This window comes from Rhinatrema bivittatum, chromosome 1 (assembly GCF_901001135.1).
Source record: "Rhinatrema bivittatum chromosome 1, aRhiBiv1.1, whole genome shotgun sequence".
NCBI lineage: Eukaryota > Metazoa > Chordata > Amphibia > Gymnophiona > Rhinatrematidae > Rhinatrema > Rhinatrema bivittatum.
This window is the reverse complement of record NC_042615.1, coordinates 807,907,112-807,926,731: the sequence shown is the minus strand read 5'-3', so window position 1 is coordinate 807,926,731 and position 19,620 is coordinate 807,907,112. Positions and strand designations below refer to the sequence as shown.

Sequence of the window (19,620 nt, the reverse complement as noted above, 5' to 3'; positions counted from 1 at the left end):
AAATTGCATTCATTCACCTTCGCCGGCGCTCAAGGCAGTGCATCAGCGAACGCCGACGTCACACGCCGTGACGCCAAACGTAGTGACGTCACGCCTTGAGCGGCCAAATTGCACGCACAGGCTGAATGCACGCAGGAGAAGTGGCCGCAGCTGGAGCGATCGTGTCAGAGGGCCCGTGCTGTCTTTCGCCGCCGGCTGTCTTTTGTTCCAGGAGGCAGCGGCCCGTGCTGTCTTTTGCCGCCGGCTGTCTTTTGTTCCAGGAGGCAGGGGAGCCGCGGTGCGTCTCCGGAGGAGGGCTGCAAGAAAAGTAAGTTACACTTCACATGTCGCTTTTCTCATTTTTTGCTTTTGTTGCTTCGGGAGGAGGAGGGAGGAGGGTAGAGAGGACTGGGCTGCCCCTTTTTCGCTCACCGGCCAGGGCAGGTGAGCGAGGGCTGGGGGAAAGTTTGCCGCCTACCCTTATCCCTGCCTCTAACGCAGGGGTAAGGGTAGGCCGTAAGTTAGCAGGTTAAACGCGCGGCAAAACTGCAGGTTTAAAAAGCGATAATCGGGGCAGGCGTTACTGTATGGGAGGGAATAGCTAATCCGATAGTTTACATCTCATATACATGCCGCGGGCGGAAGGGGTTTCCCGTTGATTTAAAGAGGCAGTAAGGATGGGTTAAAAGGGCTAGTGAATCGCAGGTTGGACTAACGCGGCCAAATTGTGAGTAGAAAGCGGGTTAGAAGTAGGGTAACCGCGGCCGCACTTTACTGTATTGACCTGACTGTAATCCCCGCCACATTGGAATTAACGGCCAAGGAGCCTCCCTCTCTCAGAAAATTAAGCATCTCAGTTAAGGGGGAGACCAAAATGAGGGATCAACGCTTATAAACACTAGTAAAGCCATCTTACCCAGGAGCTTTTCCTGCCTTTAAATCTTTAATGGTGTTCAGCACTTCTGGTGTAGTTATAGGGCTCTCAAGAAGCATTTGTTGATCCTGGGCGAGATGTGGTAAAGATAGGGAGTCTAATAGCACTATCTGCTATTACTGATCATATATATCCTTTATCAATTGTTAATTCTCACGTTTGCTGTTGCAAATTCTCTGTCAGTTCGCCCTGTTCTCCCAGTTCTATGTAACCTCTTGTTCTATGTAATGCCTTGTGCAGCATTGATTTATGTAATGCCTTGTGCAATTTTGTTGTTCCATGTACACAGATTTGATATGTTTACTTCAACATGAAGGTCGGTATAAAAAAGTTCAAAATAAATAATAAATAAAATCTGCTATGGCTGAAGTACTCCAGACACAGTCTCCCTGCACAGTTTTAATTTTGACAGTTGTGTTCTGGGCCTGGCGTTCTTTGTTTCTGCGCTAATTGTTGACTTGCCTTATTCCCCCCTTCATAGTATGATTAAGTACATTGAGCCGATGGGCAATTAAAGCATTGTCAAGGGCCTGGAGTTCCGATCTAGCGATCCGTAATCGATTAGCTATCAAAATAGGAGATTGCATATGTAATCTGGATAATTGCGTAATTTCGATATCCAATTGATTCTTTTTAAGATCATGATCTCTCTTACACGTTGCTGCATAAGGTATAAACAGGCCTCTCGCCACTGCTTTAGAGCATTCCCACACTATTCCCGGTGTCTGTCCCACATCAGAATTAAATTGAAAATATTCTTTAAGCTTCTCCTCAAGAGAATTATAGAAATATTTATCCTGAAGCAAATGTTCATTCTCACAGGACAAGCAGGATGGTTGTCCTCACAAATGGGTGACATCGAGGATGGAGCCCAACCACGGAAAACTTCTGTCAAAGTTTCAGGAACTTTGACTGGCCCCTACTGGGCATGCCCAGCACGGCACTAACCCTGCAGCCAGCAGGGGTCTCCCTTCAGTCTTCTTTTTTCCGCGTAGCAGTAGCCACGCGGTTAAGGAGCTCTTACCACATTCCTGACAGGAATTCTTTAAATTAATTCTTGAAGAAAAATTTGCCCCTCAGGGGTTTCCCTTCTTCAAATTTTCCTCCGCGGGACTTCAGTAAGTTTTTGCCATAAGTTTTGGTCGGCTACCGTCGAGTTCAGCCCTCGAGGCCTGTTGGCAGTCGACCATCCCGCAGCTAAATTTTTGGCACACGGCCATGGCGTCGGGGTTCCGTCGGTGCCCGGACTGTACACGTACTATGTCCATCACAGACCCACATAGAGTCTGTGTTTTGTATTTAGGGAATGAGCATGATGTCCTGACTTGCACCAAATGTGCCCTAATGACACCAAAAGGTCGCAAAGCCAGAATGGAGAAGATGGGACTCCTTTTCCATGCTCACACTCCGACGCCATCGATTGCATCGACGTCATCGGAACCGGCACCGTCGAAGTCTCATCATCATCGACAGCCTCCCGGTGACCGTCCGCCATCGACGACTTCACGGCCATCGACTCCTGTCCCTTCCCCCGAAGATCGAGGGGATCGGAAAGAGAAACATCGCCATCGACGTCATAGGTCTCGGACCGTCGAGGAATCGAAGTCATCGACCTCAGTACTGTCCGAGCCTCCTTCGAAGAAGTCTCGACCAGAAGTGGCACCGTCCACTTCTGTCTCGCAGACACTGAGGCAACCCTCACCCCTTCGGGGTTTGGGAGCCGCGATTCCACCGGCGACGGTGGTCCCTCCGGCTCAGCCTCAGCCTCCCTCTCCCGTTGAGCCAGGTCTTGTTACCCCAGGTCTCCGGGTAGAACTGGACTGGCTGGTCCAGGAGGCCATCGACAAAGCGATGCTACGGTTCCAGACTCCTCCGGCACCGAGAGTGGAACCGGTCACCGACCCGATTCCAGCGGCACTGGCGCACCGCTGCTTGCCCGGATGGAAGCGCTCATGGCTGCCCTTCCACCGGCAAGACCCGGGTCACCGACAGCTTTTTCATCAGGTGGAGAAACACCGTACCGAATTCCCCCTTCGGGGGTAGTTCCATCGGTGCCGTGTCGTCCCTCGCCACCGATACATTCCTCGGGGGCGATACGCACATCAGCTCCACCGATGACGGCACCGATTCCTTCGATGCCGACACCGATGCCGGCACTGATTCCATCAAGGACATTCTCGATGCCCCCGGTAATTCCTTCGAGTTTCTCGGAGCCTCAACCGGGGCCCTCAGGTATTCAGCCCCCTCAAGGTCCTACAGGTCAGCAACCTGATCCCTATGACACCTGGGGTGATGATACCTCTACAGACACCGATGATTTGCCTTCACCACCCTCTCCTGCGGAAAGTAGAAAGCGTTCTCCCCCTGAGGACCTCTCTTTCGTAAATTTTGTGAAGGAAATGTCGGAGTTGGTCCCTTTTCAGCTTCAATCGGAGCAAGATGATAGGCACCAGATGATGGAGTTGCTCCAATTCTTGGATGCCCCTAAAGTCATCACCTCTATTCCAATTCATCAGGTTTTTCTGGACCTTCTAAAAAAGAATTGGGAATCTCCTGGATCTGTTGCTCCAGTAAACAAAAAAGCTGACTCTACCTATCTTGTACAGTCAGCACCTGGCTTTCAGAAACCACAGCTAGACCACCACTCTGTTGTGGTAGAATCAGCTCAAAAGAAAGCTAAAAGAATAAAGCCATATTCTTCCATACCTCCTACTAAGGAAAATAAATTCCTAGATAGTATAGGTAGGAAAGTATACCAAGGAGCCATGCTGATTTCCAGAATAGCCTCTTATCAGCTATATATGACCCAATACAATAGGGTCATCCTTAAACAGATACAGGAGTACTCAGATGCCTTACCAGAACAGTTCCAGCCACAACTTCAATCCCTCCTAAATAAAGGGTTTGAAGCTGGGAAGCATGAGATAAGAACAGCTTATGACGTTTTTGATGCTTCCACTAGACTTTCTGCTACGGCCATCTCCGCCAGACGCTGGGCCTGGCTTAAGTCGTCTGACCTTCGCCCGGAAGTTCAGGACAGGCTCTCTGACTTGCCCTGTCTCGGAGACAATTTGTTTGGTGAGCAAATTCAGCAAATTGTCTCTGAATTAAAGGATCATCATGAGACACTTAAACAGCTCTCATCCATTCCTTCTGACTTACCTTCTAAACAGCCGTTTAAGAAGGACCCAAAAAAGTCATTCTTCCGTCCACGGAAGTATTATCCCCACTAGCCAAGTCTAGGTCTGCGAGGCCTTATCATAAATCTCAGCCTCGCCAGTCTCGCAAACAAAAGCCCGCAGCAGCTTCACAACCTGGCCCTGCCTCGGGTTTTTGACTTTCAGTTAGAGAGCAGATGCCACATCCCTCTTCCTACCATACCAGTAGGGGGTCGGTTAAGCCACTTCTAGAAAAATGGCATCACATCACCACAGATCAATGGGTGATAGCGATAATTGCACAGGGTTACCACCTCAACTTCCTGACTCTTCCTTCGGACTCTCCACCCCTACAGGCGTGGAGACTCACCAATCACTCCGTTCTTCTAGAGCAGGAAGTTTCCCTTCTCCTCCAGTCAAACGCTATAGAACCCGTTCCTCCCTGATAACAAGGACTAAGGTTCTATTCCAGGTACTTTCTGATCCCAAAAAAGTCAGGAGGTCTTCGACCAATCCTGGACCTATGGGCTCTCAACAAATACCTTTACAGAGAGAAGTTCAAGATGGTAACCCTGGGATCGCTTCTCCCTCTGCTGCAAAGAGGGGACTGGCTATGCTCTCTAGACCTAAAAGACGCCTATACTCACATTGCGATCACTCAACCTCATCGCAAATACCTCCGTTTTTTAGTAGGCCGAAATCACTATCAATACAGAGTGCTCCCTTTCGGCCTGGCATCCGCACCACGAGTTTTTACCAAATGCCTCGTGGTGGTTGCAGCTTTTCTCAGGAAGGAAGGTGTCCACGTCTACCCCTACCTGGACGATTGGTTAATCAGGGCCCCAACCCAGCAATTCGCTCGGTCCTCCCTGACCCTGACAATTCGAACTCTGCTTTCTCTAGGGTTTCTTGTCAATTACGAGAAATCCTGCTTAGTCCCATCTCAGACCTTATCCTTCATTGGGGCAGACTTGGACACCTTACAGGCAAAAGCCTTCCTTCCTTATCAACGAGTCCAAATCCTCGTGTCTCTAGCTTGCCAGTTGCAGTCTCAACACACAGCAACAGCTCACCAATTCCTCATTCTCCTGGGAGACATGGCCTCCTCAGTTCATGTGACTCCCATGGCCCGCCTGGCCATGAGAGTCATGCAATGGACTCTGAGATCACAATGGACCCAAGCTGTTCAGCCTCTGTCCTCCATTGTTCGCATCACCGATGCACTCCGTCTGTCTCTTGCCTGGTGGACAAATCAATCCAACCTCCTATGGGGCTTGCCTTTTCACCTACCAGATCCTCAATTAATTCTCACAACTGATGCTTCCAACGTCGGTTGGGGAGCCCATGTAAACAATTTACAAACCCAAGGATTCTGGTCTCCAGAGGAAGCCAAACACCAGATAAACTTCCTGGAACTTCGAGCAATACGGTATGCTCTCAGGACTTTTCAAGATTGCCTATCGACCCATGTCATCTTGATTCAGACGGACAACCAGGTTGCCATGTGGTACATAAACAAGCAGGGAGGCACAGGTTCCTTTCTTCTGTGTCAGGAAGCTGCGCAGATTTGGGCAGAAGCCCTCTCCTGCTCCATGTACCTCAGGGCCACCTACTTGCCGGGAGCAGACAATGTATTGGCAGACCAGCTAAGCCGTGTCTTCCAACCACACGAGTGGTCACTCAATCCCTTGGTAGCGACCTCTCTTTTCCAGAAATGGGGTTATCCCCACATAGACCTCTTTGCGTCCCCTCAGAACCACAAAGTGGACAATTACTGCTCTCTCATTCGGAGCCAGCACTCTCGACCCAGGGATGCATTCTCCCTCACGTGGACAACCGGCCTGCTTTATGCATTCCCTCCACTTCCTCTTCTATCGAAGACTCTCGTGAAGCTACGTCAGGACAGAGGAACTATGATCCTGATAGCACCGCACTGGCCACGCCAAGTGTGGTTTCCCATACTTCAGGATCTCTCCATCCGCAGGCACATTCCTCTGGGAAAGGACCCGCATCTGATCACTCAAAACGAGGGATGCCTCCTCCATCCCAACCTCCAAGCCTTGTCCCTGACGGCATGGATGTTGAAAGGTTAGTCCTTCAGCCATTTAACCTTTCGGATTCAGTTTCTCGTGTCCTGATCGCTTCACGAAAGCCTTCCACAAGAAAATCTTATTCATACAAATGGAAAAGGTATACATCATAGTCCCTTGATCCCCTTTCCTGTCCAATTTCCAATTTCTTGGACTATCTCTGGCATTTATCAGAATCAGGTCTACAGACCTCTTCCATTAGAATGCATGTCAGTGCGGTAGCCGCCTTCCATAAAGGTATCGGGGGTGTCCCTATTTCAGTACAACCCCTTGTAACATGCTTTCTTAAAGGCTTGCTCCATTTGAAGCCACCTTTACGCCCTCCGGCCCCATCTTGGGACCTTAATCTGGTTCTTGGTCGCCTTATGAAACCTCCTTTCGAACCTCTTCACTCCTGTGACCTAAAATATCTCACATGGAAAGTGTTATTCCTTTTGGCTATCACTTCAGCTCGCAGGGTTAGTGAATTACAGGCCCTAGTTACCTATCCACCTTACACTAAACTCCTGCAGGACCGGGCGGTACTCCGCACTCACCCTAAATTCTTACCTAAGGTAGTTTCGGAGTTTCATATTAATCAATCCATTATACTACCTATCTTCTTTCCCAGGCCCCACTCCAACTCCGGGGAACAGACTCTGCATACCCTTGACTGTAAACGTGCTCTAGCTTTTTATCTAGACCGTACAGTTGCCCACAGGAAGAGCACTCAATTATTCGTCTCTTTCCATCCTAACAAGTTAGGTCAACCTGTGGGTAAGCAGGCTCTTTCCTCCTGGTTGGCAGACTGCATCTCCTTTTGCTATCAGCAAGCTGGCATTCCTTTCCAAGACCGTGTCAAAGCACACTCTGTGAGGGCCATGGCGACTTCAGTAGCACACCTTCGATCGGTGCCGCTTCCTGACATCTGCAAGGCTGCCACCTGGAGTTCCCTCCATACATTCGCAGCCCATTATTGCTTGGACAAAGCTGGAAGACAGGATTCCATCTTCGGCCAGTCTGTCTTGCGTAACCTTTTTCCAGCATGATGTACCAACACCCTTCCACCTCCCGGTAGGGTGCGGATGTCCTCTACCATATTTCACCCCAGTTGTTGTGCCTGTTGCATGCCGTGGGGTACATTTGGTGCATGTCCGGACATCCTCAGCTCGGTACTCACCCATTTGTGAGGACAACCATCCTGCTTGTCCTGTGAGAAAGCAAATGTTGCTTACCTGATGTAACAGGTGTTCTCACAGGACAGCAGGATGTTAGTCCTCACGAAACCCGCCCGCCACCCCGCGGTGTTGGGTTAGTTTTTATTTTATTTTCGGCACTGCCTGTAGCTTTGAAACAAGACTGAAGGGAGACCCCTGCTGGCTGCAGGGTTAGTGCCGTGCTGGGCATGCCCAGTAGGGGCCAGTCAAAGCTCCTGAAACTTTGACAGAAGTTTTCCGTGGTTGGGCTCCATCCTCGATGTCACCCATTTGTGAGGACTAACATCCTGCTGTCCTGTGAGAACACCTGTTACATCAGGTAAGCAACATTTGCTTTTTCATGCCAACACTTTAAGCCAGTGTCATTATCTACTAATAACCAGTCTAACCAGACCTGTGCATGATCGGACCAAGAAATGTTACCAACGTCTGCTCCCAGCACTCAGTTTAATAGCGTTTTATCTACAAGGATGAAGTCAATTTGTGAGTAGGAATTATGAGGAGTGGAAAAAAAAAAAGTGTAAACTTGAGAGGTTGGATATCGATGCCTCCATGCATCAATCAAACTCCAATTTGATACAAAAAAACATAGTTCCTTCCTGGCTCCTGTCAAGGACATTACCTACTGTTTAGAGTTATCTATCCGAGGGCTTAGTGTAAGATTAAAATCACCCCCTATTATTAAAGCACCTTCGGCATGATATGTGAGTACATCACTAAGATTTTGGAAAAAAAGGTCCCTGTTTACTATTAGGGGCATGCAAGTTGACTAATGTATATATATCTATCCCGACTCTAATTTTCACTATTAGGAAGCAGCCTTGTGGGTCTGCAAAGTGAAAAAAGCTTTCGCAAATAAAGGAACTGGAAAGTAAAATAGCCACTCCAACATATTTTGCGCTAACTGTACTAGCGGCCAAAAATTTTTGAGAGAAAATGTTGGGAGATAATCGTTCATAACGTTTCCTTAAATGCGTCTCTTGTAAAAAGACTATGGTAGTCTTATACACCTTCAAGTCATTATATAGTTGCTGTCTCTTTCTCCTTGTGTTAAGACCTTTAGTCATGCTTCTAGATCAAGATGGGGCAATAAGTGCTCCTTCCCCCAGTAGCGCCAAACCAACAAAGTTAATGTTAATTGCAATGCAAAAGTATACAGCTTAAAATATTAGTATCCTGTACTAATCAACAGGAATAAAATCTTAAAAAGAACAATACTTCTGCAACAGTGAATTCAGCACCTAGTTCTGATACAGTGAACTGTGTCTAGCAATTTTGTAAAACCAGAATTAAATCTGTCTCAAAGAGTTAATATACTGATCAACCCTGATCGGACATTGCTGAGTCCGAACCCTCAGAGTGTCGTCTTAGGCATCGACCTCCTTTGCCATTGCACTGCCATCTTTGGTGCGAGTCCATCTTAGGTGCATTTGTAGCAGCCTGAGGGACAGGGAAATCAATAGCTATATCTGCCTGTTTAAATGCATCTTGTGCTTTGGCAACTGTCTTTATTTTGAAAGTGGTGCTTTTGATCACAAACTGCAACCCAAATGGGAAGACCCATCTGTATCTGAGCTGCTTGTCGCATAGTGATCGGGTGACCTCTCTCAAATCAAAACGCTTGTGGAGTGTGATAGGTGCTAGATCCTCCCAGAGCCAGCCATCTCTTTCCGTGCTGCTTCATACATTGCTGTTTTTTGTGCAAAGCTATGAAGGCATATGACTATATTTCTGGCTTTGTTATTGCATTGTGGTCCTATAGCGCGATGCACGCTCTCAATTCTGATCATGGTGGCGGGGCCATCATTTCTGGCTCCTCCATCTTCTCTATTGTAGAGTAGCTGATTACAGATTTTAAGCGCCACCACGGTGGCGTCCGAATATTCAGGGGGCTCGGGTACTTCTATAATGCGCAAGTTGTTCCACCTAGAACGATTTTCTAGGTCCTCTAATTTTTCTTCTATAAGTGGATGATCACTGCGCAGCTGTTTTTGCTGTGAAACTAGAGCATTTATGTTGTAGCATGGCTATCAACACGTATCAATCTCATCAATACGCCTGCCGAGGGAGGCCAGCTCTTCTCTCACCTCAGATATGGAATCAAGAAGCTCCTGCTTATTCTGTCTCATGTCGTTTTTCAGGTCCAGGAACTACTGTCATAGTTTGTTGCGCGATGGCAGGTCCAATTCATCTGATGCCATCACGGTTTCCTGCTCAATTCGCTGCGTGTGCGATTTCCCCCCCCCCCCCCCCCCCCCCCGCCTCCCTAACTTCTAATGCAGAAATAGGTCTCCCGAGATCTAACCTAGCATCCTCAAATATCTTTGGTAGATCCATTACCTCCAATTAAGTTCTTCCCTAGATCCCTTAGTCTCCACAGAGTATAGATCTTCATAAAATTGTACAAACCTAGATTTTATAGCCACATTCTCCAGCTGTAAATGACTCCCTTTGTCTTTGATACGAGCAATTTGAGATTGAATTCTTTTATCCTTCAATCTACTAGCCAATACTTTCCCAGCCTTATCTCCAAATTCCTAATATATTTGTTTGATTTGGTCTAAGTGGAAAGCGATCTTGTCTGCATCTAATCTTTTTATGCTGAATATTATCCAATTTTCCCACTCCTGTTGAACCCGGCTGCCCTTTGTCTCTTGTCCAGATCATTTAGTGTTCCTGTAGTAATATGAGTTTCTCTCTTGCTATTTTTTATGATAGGTATCCAGACTAATCAAAAACCCACAGGTCACTGCTTTTCACATTCCCACAATGTTATGGAAGACATTCCCTCAATAGCATTACTTATAATCTAATCTTCTATACACGTCTGAATTCTGTTACTATATGCTTTATTTTTTTATAAGACAATCATTCAGTTTCCAGAAATGACACACATTTTCCATGTCTTTAACAATCACTTCCCACCATATTTGTGCGTGATCTGACCAAGGTATGCATTCAATATCTGACCTAATAGATCCAGAAACCATCTCATTATCTATTACAAAAAAAGTTGATTCTCGAATAAGAGGCGTGCGGGCAAGAGTAAAAATAGTAATTCCTATTAGAAGGATGCATTAAGTGCCATATATCAATTAAATGCCAATTTTCCATTAACTTCTTAAGCAATAATCTGTCTCTTTCTGATACACCAGCACCTCCTGATAACTATCCAAAGAGGAGAGTCCAGGGATATTAAACTCCCACTCACAAATTGCCCTAGTTGTTTATTAATCTCATCCAACGTTAATCTCTGTGCCACATTTGGGCAATATACATTAACTAGGATAAACCTTCTATTATAAATATCTGCATGCACTATAATGAACCTCCCCCTCATCTCTTTTAACTGCCAAAATCTGAACTAATGCATTGCTAGCGATAAGTATTCCCACCCCATTGTACCTATGCCCAGGAGAATTATAAGCAAAACACTGATGTGAAAAATACTTAGAAGATAAGAGGCGTTTGTCTCTTTTCCTCAAATGCGTCTCCTGTATAAATGCAACAGTTGCTTGAAGCTGTACCATTTCCCTATATAAAAGCTGACGTTTGTAAGAGGTATTCAACCTTTTAACATTGAATGAAACAAATTTAATAGAAATCATGGTACCTCAACACTCTTTACCCTCATGCTCCACAACTTATTCCTAAGAACCCATCTTTTCCTTACTGATCTATCCCACCCAGAAATCCCCATAATGGTAAACCTGCTGAGGATAACAACTCTCTTCCCTTTCCTCGCCCTTCCCCTCTCCATCCTTCCATCCTATTCCCATCTACCCATTTGATAAACCCCTAACCCCATAATCCCTGTTTACTAGCTCACAGTAGACTTCTACTCCTTGGAGGAATGAGCCACCCTTCATCCATCTCCTCTTCCAAAATCACTGCAAATCTGCTATACATCAACCCCACCCATGCCTCCCAGAAGAGATATAATATAAAAATAAAATGAACCAGTCATAACACCTTTTCTTACAGAGGTAATTCAGCCTAAGTAAACTACATGGTGTACCCTGAGTTGTAACTAGAGAGAAACTCACAGCACTTTCAAGTCTCGTATTACTTCTCCATTATCTTGCCTCCCATCTTTAATCCCCTGCCAGGATCAGGTTGAAAGGAGTCTCTGATCACCTTGGGAAGGCATTAAAGTTGAGACGAGGTGTTTCCCAAATTTCTCTACAGACGTCTGCTTCCTTTGTCTACCATTTGCTATTTTGGTTGTTCAGGAACTGCCAGTGGGATTTCGCCAACCCCCAAGTTTCTGAAAAAACGCAAATCCCACTAAATGACACCGGACCGATGTTAATGAATAACCTGCCCCTTTTGCCCATGAAATAAACTGGACTACATCACCTTCCCGCACCTCCCCCCCCCCCCCGCCCAATTCCATCCCAAAGATATCAAAGAAACGAGACACCACTCCTCTGCCCGCCATGTAAGATTTCCATGTCGCTGGTGCCAGGGATTGGCGGATCAAGTTCCACATTTCATCGTGCCGAATTGCCAAAGATATTCTGGGAAATTCTTTCCCTGCGAACTCGCCTGTGGTGCCTCTGCCCTGAAGAAATCCCACTTGAAACGAGAGAGCATCCACAATCAGGTTCAAGTTCCCCGGAACATGTCTTGCTCATATGGTTACATTCCATCTTAAACATAAAATAACCATCTCCCTCAACAAGACCGACACTCTAGGGCACTTTGCAGCCTGTTTGTTCACTACTTGAACAATCCCTAAGTTATCGCACCACCACACTACTTTCTTATTGGCCAACTCTGTACCCCAAATGGTCAAAGCCACTATGATCGGGAAAAGTTCCAGGAATGTGATGTTCTTTGTTAACCCATCATACACCCACTGCTCAGGCCACCACTCTGCACATCATTGTCCCCTAAAATATATGCCGAAACCGGTCACCCCAGCAGCTTCAGAATGCAAGTCCAAGTCCTCATTCGAAATCTCTTCATCCTGCATCATACAAACTCCATTAAAAGAATTTAAGAAACCCTCCCATACCTCTAACTCATTCCTTACTGTTTGCGTCACCCGAATGAAATGATGCCCTGCTCTGACTCCCACTGTTCTAGCTGACAGTCTACGAATAAACGCCCGACCCATCGGTATTACCAGACATGCAAAGTTAAGTGAGTCTATCAAAGATTGCATCTGCTTCAAAGTCACTTTCACTTATCCTCGGACCAACCTAACCAATTCCTTCAACTGGAGTACCTTCTCGTACGGTAACCTCGACACCATTTCTACAGAATCCAATTCAATTCCTAAAAATGTCAATTTAGTGACGGGCCCTTCAGTTTTGTCATGCACAATGGGCACTCCGAAAGACTTAGCCACCTCTAAGAAACCATTTAACTGACTCAGACAAACACCGGACTCGCTAGGCCCCACGAACAAAAAATCATCTAAGTAATGTAAAGAATCCTCACAATCATTATACTGCATCGTAGCCCAGTGAATGAAGGTGCTGAAGGCCTCAAATAGAGCGCACGAAATCGAGCAACCCATTGGGAGACATCTATCAACAAAGTAACCCTCCTCAAAATAAAACCCCAATAAAGAGAAACATGAAGGATGAATAGGTAATAACTTGAAGGCAGATTCAATGTCCACCTTGGCTAACAAAGCACCAGGCCCTGCTCTGCGTACTAAAGCGATGGCTTCATCAAAAGAAGCATATTTCACCGTACACTCGTTCCTGGGGATAAAGTCATTAACAGATGATCCCTCAGGATATGACAAATTAAGAATCAACCAAAACTTACCCGATGCCTTTTTAGGGATAACCGCCAATGGCGATAAGTGCATCCTATTAAACAGCCGAACGGCAAACAGCCCTACCACTCTCCCTAATTGAATTTCAGCCTTTAACTTCTCGCACGCTACATCTGCCAGCCTGTAAACTGATCTTGAATTCCTTATCCTCCCACCACATCCTGGTCCTTCGTATGGGATAATAAAACCAAAAGTAAACCCCTCGGTCAACAAAGAAACTACTGCTGAATCCGGATAAGACCTTAAACCCTCTACTAATGCTTCGAGCAGAATAGGAGTCTCCGCTTTCTGATACAATACTTCATAACTTAGCATCCTTGGTAACGACTGCACCCTGTCCTTGGGGGCATTTAAGGGCTGAATGCACGCCTCCGCATGCGGCAGAGGCATGCCTGAATTTGCATTCGGGAAACAAGCACGTAGCTTGTTAAACCTCCAGCAGAGGTCTGATCTACTTCCAATATTTTTAACACCTTGCTCGATCTTTCGAAAACTTCCTGGACCTCGAAAGGAAGAGCCCTTGTTACCTCTGACTGCAGAACCCGGTGCACTAACGCTAACACCGCCACCTGCTCCCACACTTCTACTAGTGCTTACACCCTTATTTGTCATCTGTGTTAACCACAGATGAATGTCTTGCGATCCCCAAGACATAAATTTATTCCCAGCCATTTTGTCCCGGAACTTCTCATCATAATTGAGCCAAGCCCAGCCTTCGTAATCCTTAAAAATCCTCCTAAAATGCTGTCAGCATATGACAAAGCACCGTACTGCGTGGGATCGAAATGACTGACTACACTTGCCAAACATAAAAAAACCATGAACCCAATTGACTATGTTCTTGGAGATTTTTGGTACACCCTCTTCCCTCTTATTCTTCTTTTTGGCTTTCTTACTAGCCTTCCTTCCGCCTCTTCTACCTGATAACAATTTAAAAATGTTTACAAATTTACGTTTTATAATACGCTTCACTAAATGCTTGGGCACCTCTTCCCATAATTCTGTCAAAGCCAAAGCCGGATGCCCCGTATCGTGCCTCGGACCTTCCTCCAGAGCCGTGCGCAAACTCAACCCTTGATCACTCGAACTCGTAGAAGAAGAAGACGAACTCGAACTACTGCTAGTGCGAGACCTCTTCTTCCTCTTAATATGCCCTCTGCCAATTCATGCTTCCCCTTTTTCCATCATACCTTTTCCGACGCTCGATGCGCTACTTTCAGGGACTCCTGATGCACCGCTGCTCCAGCGTTCCGCGGAAATCTCCCTCATCGCCATCCTTTCATGCTTCAATCCTTCCTTTCGCTCTGAGAATTCTTGCTCCCGCCAAGCTTCCTGTCTGAACGGCCCTGGGACCTTGCCATCATCCACACCTGTAAACATACCTGCAACCCCAGCCTTCGCACGCTCCCTAATGGAACCGCCATACTACTCTGAAAAACCCTGGCCCTGGGAACCACTAGCCCTGTCACCCTTCCTGAAATCATCCCTCGACCACTCCCTCCCAGGAAAAACATCCTCGCCAAGGGGGTCGCCCTGAGCAGGTTGCCAACCCTCGATACCCTCTTCTCCCTCCCCTCCCCTCCTTGCTGCACCGAAATAATTACTAAATTTTGAACTTGCGAGGTGTCCTAAGATGTCAACTATAAGGGCAGCAGTGGGAGCACCAAGCTCCATACCAAGGCTAGGTGGGGGGGAGGGGAGGGGACAGTACTCTCCCCCAACCCAGAAGCCCGGGATTCTATCACTCCTCTGACCTGCCTCTGGGCAGGCTGCTTGCCCTTCCCTCCTACTCTGCTATGACACTGTAGTATTCGCTGGCCCTCTGGGGAAACAGAACCTCGGGGGCGCTGTAACCTGCTGAAAAAGGGCATGGCCCCGCCCCTGTGGACACGGCTCCTCCCTCGACCGGTCCAAAGCTTGAGGACACCCGGCATGCACGGGGAAGATGCTGAGGGCGCGCGCCTCTTAGGCTGCTTGCTGGAAACAGAGGCAAGCGGCTCCGAAGCTGCGAGGGCACTATCCACAGAGGTAACGGCCAGAAAAATTTGCGCATGGCTGAGGGAGGCTGGGACCCCTGGGGGCATCGGCTCCCTAGGCTTCTGAGAAGTATGGCTTTCGTCAGCCTGTGCCAAGGAGAGGGGGGGGGGGATTTGTCCGGCTTGGGCCCACTCTCTCCCGAGTCTACGACGGGGGAGGGGGTGCCCGGAGGGGGCTCCGAACTGGAATGGGAAGGGGCCGGCCCCCGGAGGAGCCCCTGCGATCGTAAACGCGCCGGTCCGGCACGAACTTACCACGGTTTTCCCCGGGGGGCCGGTCAGCAACAGCATCTGCCCTTCACGCGCCACGGATGCCTTAGGCCAGACAGAGGCCTCCCTGACGGAAGGGGACGCTGTCTTGTCTGCCTCTCCTGATTCCCGTAGGAACAGTAATTCCCGCCGCCTGGAAAAATGATGAAAAAAACGAAAAAAGGCAGCTAGGTATTTTCAACGGAGAAAAAGCAGTCAATTGCCACTTGCTTCACCGCCAATACCCAACTGCCTTTGCTCTCCCCAACGCTGACTCTTTGCTTGCATGCTGACCAATAGCATCGCAGCAATTTGAATTGCTGTCGCTGCCATTGGTCATCTTGATCTCCCCCCCCCCCCTCTTCCTCACCCTTCCTATGCTCCCTGCCGCTCGTGCCCAAGTTATATATGGCGGCCTGAGACTCACTCAGTCCGCCTTCACTAAAACACAGAATAAAACAAAAGAACCCTCCCTCCTTAAAATTACTTTGCCTAAAATACATTTCTGAGTAGTCTAATTATTAAGTTCTAGAAAAAGTTCTGCAGGGCTCAAGTCACATCATTTATTTATGGAATGGCTTTCCAACAGAAGAGTTCGACATGTAACAGGATTGTATGTTCTTGTTTTTTGTAGTTTGCTATGATTTTATGAATGTTTTTATTGTAAATTGCTCGCTTAAAATTTTTATGGGCAATATAGTAAGTATAATAAATAAATAATCCCCTCAACCACCCTTTCCCACCCACATATATACATCTCCAACAACCCCTCTCCCCTACCAACTCCTAATTACCAACTTATCCATATTGACTACTTGTTTGTAGATCTCTCCCCAAAGCAAATCTTCTGTACCTCCTCCTTAACCCCTACCCAGAACCAGGGAAGCTTTTTGATGTAATATCAGAGCAGTCTTGGGTCCCTTGATCTTGGAAGGAGATTTCAATTTAACAATTTCACCAAAGTTGGATAATTCCTTTGGGATTGGGGGGAGTCGTGGAATCCACAGAGCTGAGTTTTACTACTGCTTAACGTTTCTATAGCAGTACTTGACATACACAGCTCTGTACAAACAAAAAACTGTCAATTTTTGGATTGCCTGGCAAATACAAAAAACCTTCACAGAAAAAAAACTATATATTTATCTTACACATTTAACAACTGTTTGCAGTTAGACTTAATGCTATTAAATATGAGACTAGTGCAGGACATAACCTTGGTGGAAATAAATATCACATGGTCAAATCATGCTTCTATTTGAGGTGACTTCTTAGGAATAAGAACACTGCAAGGGAAGAAATATTGGAGGCTGAATACGTTTTTTGAAGGATAAGCCGATTTGTACAAAAACTGAAGGTCCAATTGATGAATATGTATCTTTGTTCATTGATGCCGGTGAGGTGGGATTGCTTGAAGGCAGTCCTCAGTTAAATTGATATTGTGGTTTGCAACGAAAGGAAGAAAAAGGGGAAAAATCGGTATACCAGAGTATTAATAGGCTTGAGGAGCAGCAAAAGCGAATAGCCTCAAAATCAATGTTGATCAAATTGGAAACTAAAAAGGCAAAACTTAAAAGACCTACAAGTAGACAACCTAAATTATCTTTTATGATTAACCAAACAGACGTTCTGTGAACAAAGGAGTACAGCCAATAGAATGTTTCTTCCTTTTAAGTAGATAAACAAGATGACAAAACCAGACATTGCAGAGTAAAGATCAAAAAGGCTACAATATATGCTATTGAATTGTCAACAGGTTTTACCCGCATTAAGTGCACTTAACGTGGGTAAATGGGCTTTTGAAAATTGCTATGATAGTATATTTACATTTTCCTTTGAAAATTACCCTGAATATGCTCTTTGAAAATGTAAAATCTGTTCTACCAGGAGTTATATGCTGTTGAATCTGCTGCAGAAAAAACTGATATCGATACATATTTAGATAACATTATCTTACTGGTTCTTTCAATGGAGGAACAAAATAAACTGGATATGGAGGTTGCAAAGGTAGAAATCATAATGGTAATTAAAGCATAAAAATCTATTAAGTCCACAGCATTGAATGGGTTCACCTCTAGATTCTATTAAAAAAAAATTGGCTGGTGTGGGGGGGATTGCTAGTAAAGATGCTCTTTAATTCATTGTTAGTTGAGGAGGGATTTTCCACCCTGTATGAAATTGGTAAGTGTTATGGAAATACTCAGGGAAGGTAAAGGCAGGATATTGTGTGGATCTTATAGACCCATATCGCTGCTAATATTGATTTTGCTCATAGCAAAATTATTAGCAAATCGATTATTATGTTTGGTACCCAGTTTGGTGCATGAGGGTCAGTGAATATTTTTCCCTGTGAGGCAGACCTCTGATAATGTTAGGTTACTTAACCTTATCTGAGAGGCAGAACAAAAAAAATTGCCTTTGATTTTGCTTGCAATTGATGCTAAAAAAAAAAGCATTTGATAGTGTTCGCTGGGAGTTTAAGATGCTAGAATGGATGGGTATAGGGAAGAATTGTGTTAAACAATTGCAGAAGCTTTACACATCTCCAGAGGGCACTATAAAAATTAATGGAGGGTACGCTGACGCATTTGTTCTAGGCTTGTGTGCATAGCGGGGTACCTTTTGTTACTACTATTATTTGCATTAGTCCAGGAACCTCTGCCCAATACTGAGGGAATACTGATTTTAAAGGAGAAATCAATTTCCCTCTTGGCTGCTATGTTCAGAGTGGCAGATTCTTTGTTTTGCTCCTCGTAGTGTAAGAAATGCAGAGATGGAATGGAAAGTACTGTGCGCATGGAATCTTTTTGGAGAAGGGAGCTGACATCTTATAAGACATTTAGAGCATTACAAGGTTATTTTCTCTGTTGGCACAAGGTGTTTCAAGCGTTATATAACTTTCTAATTGCCTTCTTTTGCTCTCTTCTTTTATTTGGCTTGCTCAGCTCGGTTGCTGATGAGCGCTGCGTGTGACTGCGTGAGAATGTCAGAGTGCATGAGGTGTGAATGTTTTTGTTTTCATAGGTTGAAACCTATGCTTTGGGAGGGGTTATTTTGAAAACTTTAGGTCATTATATTTTGATTATAACCAATGTTGTAAAGTTTTTCTTGCATTCACCTCCTGGTTGTTACCAGTTTGCTCACATGTATGTCTTATTTCTTTGACCTGATAAAAGATGAATTTAAAAAGAAAAAATTAGAGGTTGATGCTTTATAAGAAAATTTCCCCTTCAAATGGGCTGAGAAATATCTGACGTACCTCGGAGTGAAAATGTTGATAGATGACAAATTATTTCAGGTTAACTGCCATCATCTTATCAATTTGCCATCTAAAGATATACAAGTTTGGAATTTATCCAAAGGCTTCACAGCTTACATCACTGCTCCTTCACAAGTGCCTTGGAATATATTCTGCGATACAAGTGACTGCAGCAGTAGTAGAGGGGCTTCTAATACCATAGTCGGAGTACCAGCAATGCCACCTGAGAGCCAGCACCATTGTTTCCTGCTTCTTAGTGCACCAGGATATCATTGTGCTGAACTGAGGCTTACAGGGTGCTGGGGTTTTAAAACCAGATGGTGTTGATTGTTTGTCTCCCCAGAAAGGGAAGGAATAAATAAGGCAAGAGGTGTGCCAAAAAATAAGAAATCCACCTAATCATGGAAACGAGAGGACTCAAAATAAATGTGACCTTCCTTCTCACCCTTCAGTAAGCAAATTCAAAGCATAGATTTTTACTTGCCTTTTCCCCATAATGCTAATTCATAGCGTTTGAAGGGCAGCAGATAAAAATGAACTTGCTTTGGTTCTGCATGTCTTGCTTACAGCTGGCCTGATTTATGGAATATATGTCTTTTTTCTTTTGCAAATTTGAGACTATTTTTTATATAGTAATTTGCATTTTAAAAGACTGCCGTACCAACCATTGAAAGCTGAGCATTTGTAATATGAATACAGACACCACCAGAAAGCCATATTGTGCTACCACTTTCAGCCTGATCATCCTCTTGTAAGATTCTATTCTCTGTTTATTTCTTTTCGGTTTTCTATACTGCCTTTTCCCTAAAGGGGGGGCCTAAAGCAATTTGCAGGTACAGGTGCTTTAAAAAAATCCCATATTTAAATGTTCTGCTTGTTCTTTCTTCCCAGAATTTGTCAGGAAATAAAGGTTAGCAAATAAATACAA

The 19,620-nt window shown here is 45.5% G+C and overlaps 1 protein-coding gene across 1 annotated transcript in view; it reads left to right on the top strand.

Moving 5' to 3' along the window:
- The window catches only part of UBAP2 (ubiquitin associated protein 2), a 597,209-nt gene that overhangs the window by 484,125 nt on the left and 93,464 nt on the right, over positions 1-19,620 (top strand).